General features: G+C 42.4%; 1 pseudogene; it reads left to right on the forward strand.

Annotated features, from left to right (window-relative positions):
* Positions 1-3,940: 3,940 nt before the first annotated feature.
* Positions 3,941-4,877, forward strand: LOC130678970 (olfactory receptor 8S1-like; annotated as a pseudogene).
* The last annotated feature ends 2,031 nt before the right edge of the window (positions 4,878-6,908 follow it).

Here is a 6,908-nt window from a genome sequence, read left to right on the forward strand (position 1 = left end):
TAATTCCTGGAGATCTAATGCACAGTATAGTGAATATAGATAACAATATTGTATTATAATCATCAAACTTGCTAAGAGACCAGATCTTAACCATTCTTATCACAAAAAAAGAAATCATTATGTATGATAGAAGTGCTAACTATAGCTACAATTGCAATCATATTATAATATATATAATATACCAATACAACATATTAAAAACCTTAAATTTATACAATGTCATATGTCAAATATATTTCAATTAAAATTATTAATTTTAATTTTTTTTAATGTGACCTTGAGTTAATAATTGGGCACACCTCAGCTCCCCTGAGAACTTCTAAAGGACATTTTTAGCCCCAAGGAACCATCAGGAAAATGTACCTTTTCCAGCAGATTATATTTCTTAACTCCCTTTCTTATTCTTTTTTTATCCTATACAAGCTTAATAGGAGTTCTTCTAGGTTTTAAATAATTGCTTTAATTCAGAAACTTGAAATGCTACTCTGGAGAGAAACCCCTGTGCCAGGAAGCTTAACTTTCTGGTTAACTGGAAATTGTGTGGTTAGTGAATCCAGAACTTGACTTTGGGCTGGGACTTTAGGGATACAGGGCAGTGGCTCATCTTTCCTTGGACACCCAACCCAGCTAATTGCTGCCTAAGAGTAGATGGCCTCCTGAATGGTTCTGGTACAGCGTTCTTTCTTTAAGCGTCACTCTTAGAAGAGTCTTCAGAAGCACAGAAGAAATAAATGCAGAGACGGCATGTTGCTGCACCTGAAAACACGTGAGAGGTTTTTAAAGTATTTGCCTGTATTTCAGCTTCTTTAGAGAAATTGTCTTGTCTTTCCGTATAGTGATGTGCAGTGCAGAATGACACCACTCTAACATCTACTAACAAAGAGAAAACGATGCCTGTTACACTGAGCTTCAGACTCCTGTGACACATGCTCTCTTAACCGGGAGACTCTACCATGACGTTTCAACCCATGATGGGAAAGAGAACTCAAAAGTGACCCCTCCAGAAAAATCGATAACATGGTAATGTCTTCCCTGATTCCTTTCTTTTCCCTCTTTTTCTTCATAGAAAGATCTGCATTTATGTTCTAATCAGCTGACCATCTTCTCCTTTCCCCAACCTTTGCCACTTCATCATTCATTCCATTTATTGTCAAGCCTCAGGCTCCCACTCAATCCTCCTTGTCCCCTGATCTGGGGATGAGATCTTCCCACTCCCTGCATGTCATCTCCTGCCTTAATGGGGCCCGAAAGTTGGCTCCTCCAAATGTTCCATTAACCCCAGCTGCCTGTGATGTTTTCTCAGAATGGCCCCTTTTCCTGCCTGTATAACCCTAAGGACAAGCACATCGTATCGCCTGATCTTAAATCATCTCATGCTTTAGGATCCCAAAACATATCAGAAAACTGACAGCTGGAATGAAAAGAAGACTTTAGAGATAAATATTGAGCCGTTGAAGCAACTCACTCCTCTACCTGCCCACAACTCCAATAGGAAACTGAAGTAAATATTTCATGCTTTTTAAACCACTTGCAGATAGCCACTACTAAGTGAATATTATAGGAGGGAGTACAGGAAGGAACAGCTTTAATAATAATTCAGTTGGATCAGGTTGGTGCTGGTTCGCTCCTTTGCCAGCACTGGTATCCTTCTCACCAGTTCAGATCCTGCCCCCATGAGTCCAGGGTCTGAATGTTGTTCCAGGATCTCTAAAGCCACCTTGAAGGCTGACCTATGACACAGTTTATTTGTTTATTCATTTATTCATTCCAATCATAGCTTTTAACAAAGAGTGTGGGCAAGAATTTTCTAGGGCACTTCTGAATCCTCCTATCACATCTTTTATCCTTTGCTGAAATCAACTACCACTTCATTCATTTGTATTCCCTGGTCTCACTCATGTGAAAATCTGACATCAGACTCTCACACGTCAGGTAGAAATGAAGCCAATGGCTTCCATTTCAAGTAGGGATGAGAGCTGAGTTTCATTTTCCTGGCAAGGTGACCTAAATGAATTACAAGGCTTTACCATTTTTCACTCTAAAAATTCTGTCCCCTCAGTTTAAAGTGATGTTTAGGATGGGGAGGGAGGACTCCTTTCTCTGTAAATCACAGTAAGATGTTCGCTCAGGTACCCAAAATGTGAATATAGGACCACAGAGAAAAAAAGATCCTCTAGAAAAACTACACTCAGAAATATGAGATTCCAGAAATAGTCTCACTTAACCTGAGACCCACGGCTGCCCTGAAAATGGTGACCAGGTCTCCGTGTGAGTGAAAGTGGAGAGAGGAAGCAACATATATAAAAAAATATCCAAGTAATTTAAATACAAGAAAACATCTAAATTTTGTGAGAATAAGTCCAATTTATTGTTTCACTTTGCTTGTGTACACTCCATGTGTAACGTTTTCTTTCAAAAGTATTTACAAATTTGTTTATGCAGGAACCTCATAATCTCTCCAGCTGTTTCTGCTCCATTGTCACTGGAAGTAAGCCAACATCCTGCAGGTACACAAAGGTGAGCATTTGTCTTCTTGCCCCAGCACACAGGTAACCTACACTGGCGTCTAAGATGGGCCTAAGCTTTGGCTGCTGAGTTTATTAACGGGATCAGAACTTAAGTTTCTCTTGATGAGTTAGCCTGGGGTCATGTTTTGCTGGCCAGGACTGATGGGCCACAAGGAGGTATTCTGTGATAAAGGAGTATTAAAACTTTTGTGAGTTCAGAAGTCACATAGGGTCAGATTGTGAACTGCGGAACAAAAACAGAACACCGCTAAGTCATCTTAAATATCCATGCCCCTCAGGAAACTTCATATACAACAGTGGCTGACTACATGTGATTTTAACTACTTTTAAGATGTTGCTACTGTTAAGATGTGGTCTCTGTTCCCAATGAGCTTACAGTCTGGAGGTGAAAACAGAAATACACACTTAATATTGATGAGGAAAAAAATCATAATTCAGACTATGACATATGGCACCTGACAACAGAAGTCCAGGGATTGAATAGAGGCTGTGGGTTAGAAGAGGGACAGTCAGGACAAAGAACGTGGGAGCTGAGGTGGGTCAGGGGGCTCGTGCAAGTTCAGATCCATAGATTAAAGTGGAGAACTTCTGAGTGGAGAATCCTGTAAGCATAGGTAAAGAAACAAACAGACCTTTCTGGTACCGAAAATGGCCAGAAAGTTTGAAATTTAGGTCGTGTGCAGACAAGGAAGAACTCTGGATGTCAGGTAGGAAAAGTGGTCTATGCACCAATGCATCTGGGCACTGATTTAGAAAAAGCTATACAATTTATTTCCTGGGTTTCTACTGGTTATCTACACGGCATTACAAAATCTCCCTGAATAGTATATTTCTCAATAGTAAAGCACATATAGGATTGCCTGCCATGAAATCACATACAAAATTGTATATAAAATCAGTGTGAGAAAAGATAGAGACACTGATAAAAAAAACTACTCTGAAAACAAAACAAGTGCTATTAAAATTTGCTGTGCTGTTTAGAAAGTTAGAAGCCTTTGGATGATTATAAACAAAAAGAGTAATTCTTGGGAAACAGGGAAAGGAAAGAGAATGTGCTGCAAATATGGGTTATAATGTTTCCTAAAACCAAATGACTATAAGAATAAACTATAGTAAAATCCAGATGAAAATGAACTACCATGAATGTATAGGTGAGCCAGATGAATTTATTTCCCCAGTGACATTCCTGTAGAAAAGGAATGGGAATCCATAAGCGTGTGAAGACTGTAATCCAAGATAGCAACTGACAAACCATAATAAAACATCTTCCTCAGATTCAGTGAGAGTGACTTTGAGTGTCTCAGCACAGCCTCCAGACAGGGCGGGGGATGTGGGAGAAGAGGGGTGAGGCTCTGAAGGAGACAGGTGATCTCATCCTGTTTCTATCTTATTCCAGGGAAACATCCTCACGAATGGCCTTGAGGAACCACAGCACCATCTCGGAGTTTGTTCTCACAGGGCTGTCTGACGACCCCCACGTCCAGGCCCTGCTCTTTGTTCCATTCTCTGGGGATTTACCTCCTGACCCTGACCGGGAACCTGACGCTGCTGCTGCTGATCAGGGCCGATTCCCGACTCCACACACCCATGTACTTCTTCCTGAGCAATCTGTCATTCCTGGTCCTCTGCTTCTCCTCTGTCACTGTGCCAAAGCTGCTGAAGGACCTGCTGTCAGAGAAGAAAACCGTATCAGTGGAGGGCTGCCTAGCCCTGGTCTTCTTTGTGTTTCTCACTGCAGGAAATGAAGCCTGCCTGCTCTCAGCGATTGCCTATGACCGCTATGCCGCCATCTGCCACCCTCTGCTCTACGGCCAGGTGATGAGCAACCATCTCTGTGTGAGGGTGGTGTGGGGCTCCTGGAGCCTGGCCTCTCTCAGTGCACTTTTCATAGTGCTCTTGGGTGTTAACTTCGACTTCTGTGATGCCCACACCATCCACCACTACACCTGTGAGCTGCCCTCCCTCTTTCCTCTGTCTTGCTCTGATGTATCAATGAATGTCAGCATCTTTTCCTTCTCTACTGTACTACTTGGGCTTGGAAACTTCCTCCCAATCTTCTTTTCCTATGCCCGTATAATACACAACATCCTGAGCATGAGCTCCACCACAGGCAGGAGCAAGGCCTTCTCCACCTGCTCCTCCTACCTCATTGCAGTGATCCTGTTCTTTGGCTCGGGTTTGTTTCGTTACCTCTTGCCTCCCTCTGGTTCCTCCCTGGATTTGCTCTCTTCTCTGCAGTACAGTGTGATCACACCCATGCCGAATCCCCTCATCTACAGCCTCAAGAACAAGGAGGTAAAGACAGCTCTGAGAAGATCATTGGAGAAATATTTGCAACACCTTAGGTAATGAACTAAGATGCATTTACTCAATAAAATTGCAAGATTAAATTTCCTCTTATGTTCACTCACCCTCCCACACCACAGTGTCAAGTAGGGTGCACGAAAGATCCCGAGCTTCCCTGAGCACCCCAGTCTTTGTTCTTGCTTCTATAAATGTCAAGATATTTATTTTAGACCTCCATTCTGTTGATTGGAAAAGAATGTGGAGACATTCCTCAGTAAGTACATTGATGAGACAACAAAAAAATTATGGTGAAAAGGTGAAATACACATATGATCTGATTTCTCAAAAACATAGAATATAATTCACAAAAGTCTACCTGACCTCTTTAATAATAGAAGCTTCAGAAAGTCTGCCTGTATTTTATAAAAAATATTTAACATTAATCAATATTCAGCCACATGCTTCATGATAAAATCAGATTGGAGAAATTACAGTTAAGGTAAATAGCCACAAATACCGTCACCCAAGTTACTTAACAGAACTACATAATTTCTCCCCAATACTGTAATATGAGGGTGAGATATGAAATTTAAATTTTTTGTTGTGGAAAGAAAAATCTACTGTCGACTGAAATCAGCACAACTCTTATACTTAAGAAACATAGAGAAGGGGAAGAGCCAATATGGCGGCGTGAGTAGGACAGTGGGAATCTCCTCCCAAAAACATATATACTTTTGAAAATACAACAAACAAAACTAGCCCTAAAAGAGAGAACAGAAGACGCAGGACAGTGGCCAGACTGCAGCTACACCAGCGAGAACCCAGCGACTGGTGAAAGGGGTAAGATACAAGCCCCGGCCTGGTGGGACCCGAGCGCCCCTGCCCCCAGCTCCCGGCGGGAGAAGAATAGGCAGAGCAGGAGGGAGATGGAGCCCAGGACTGCTGAACACCCAGCCCCAGCCTCCCCCACCAGAGCACAGACACAGTGCGTAGGCAGAGGGCCCTGGATACTGGGGAAACAGGGAGTAAGACCTCTGAGCAGGTTTCAAAGCTGATGCCCCTGTGACAAAGAAAAGCGGGGGCTTTGAAAGACTTAAAGGGACAGGGACTTAACAGCTTGACGGAAACAACACAGGTCATAGTCCAGCAGCTAGAAATTACAGGGAAAACCAGGCGCACTAACCCACTGGGCAACAGCTCTCAGACCCTTCACGGAGGTAAACAGCCAAACAGCCCCCCATCCATTACCCCTCCGGGAGCTGCGAAAGCAGAGAAGCAGCCTGAGACAAACTCCGCCCACAGAAAGGGAAATTTCTCCCTTCCAGCCAGGCTAGACACAAAGACCCAGTCTACACACAATTACCCAACACAAGCCACTAGGGGTCGCAGTTGTCCCAGTAAAGAAAGGCCAGTAGCAAGTGAAAATTTTGGCCCTCCCAGCCGACAGTCAATAGCACCTGTCAACATGAAAAGGCAAAAAAATATGATCCAGACAAGACTAACTCAGACAGCTTCGGCATCTGCTACATCTTCTCCTGAGAAGGAATCTGGGGAGATAGATTTAACCAGTCTTCCTGAAAAAGAATTCAAAACAAAAGTCATAAACATGCTGATTGACTTGCAGAGAAATATGCAACTAAGGAAGGAGAATACAGAAATAAAACAAGCTCTGGAAGGACTTCAAAACACAATGGATGAGATGCAAGAGACCATTAATGGACTAGAAAACAGAGAACAGGAATGCACAGAAGCTGATGCAGAGAGAGATAAAAGGATCTCCAGGAATGAAAGAATTTTAAGAGAGCTGAGTGACCAAACGAAAAGGAACAATATACGAATTATAGATATAACAGAAGAAGTAGAGAGAGAAAAGGGGATAGAAAATGTCTTTGAAGAAATAATTGCTGAAAATTTCCCCAAACTAGGGGAAGAAATGGCCTCTCAGACCACAGAGGTACACAGAACTCCCATGACAAGGGATCCAAGGAGGGCAACACCAAGACACATAATAATTAAAATGGCAAAGATCAAAGACAAGGACAAAGTATTACAGGCAGCCAGAGAGAAAAAAAAAGGTTACCTACAAAGGAAAAC

Source organism: Manis pentadactyla, chromosome 10, assembly GCF_030020395.1.
Source record: "Manis pentadactyla isolate mManPen7 chromosome 10, mManPen7.hap1, whole genome shotgun sequence".
NCBI classification, from domain to species: domain Eukaryota; kingdom Metazoa; phylum Chordata; class Mammalia; order Pholidota; family Manidae; genus Manis; species Manis pentadactyla.